The sequence below is a fragment of the Haliaeetus leucocephalus genome, unplaced genomic scaffold (assembly GCF_000737465.1).
Source record: "Haliaeetus leucocephalus isolate CR32 unplaced genomic scaffold, Haliaeetus_leucocephalus-4.0 Scaffold238, whole genome shotgun sequence".
NCBI classification, from domain to species: domain Eukaryota; kingdom Metazoa; phylum Chordata; class Aves; order Accipitriformes; family Accipitridae; genus Haliaeetus; species Haliaeetus leucocephalus.
In genome coordinates this window covers 258,699-258,916 of record NW_010972674.1, presented here as the reverse complement: position 1 = coordinate 258,916, position 218 = coordinate 258,699, and positions in this window count along the sequence as shown.

Below are 218 nucleotides of genomic sequence, written 5' to 3'. Positions count from 1 at the left end.
CCGCGGGTCCTCGCTCCCGCGAGGGGCGGAGGCGGTGCCGCGGGCGGGTGCGAGGGCCCCGCCGGGCGGGCGGCCCCCGGGCGAGGGGGGGGGGTCCTCAGCGACCGGCCTCCTCGGCGCGGGCTTTCTTCTTGCCGGGTGATCTCCCTCCTGACCGGGGGAGGCGGAGGTCCGGGGAAGGCGAGGAGCCCCGAAGGGCTCTCGCTCGTTCTTGGTGC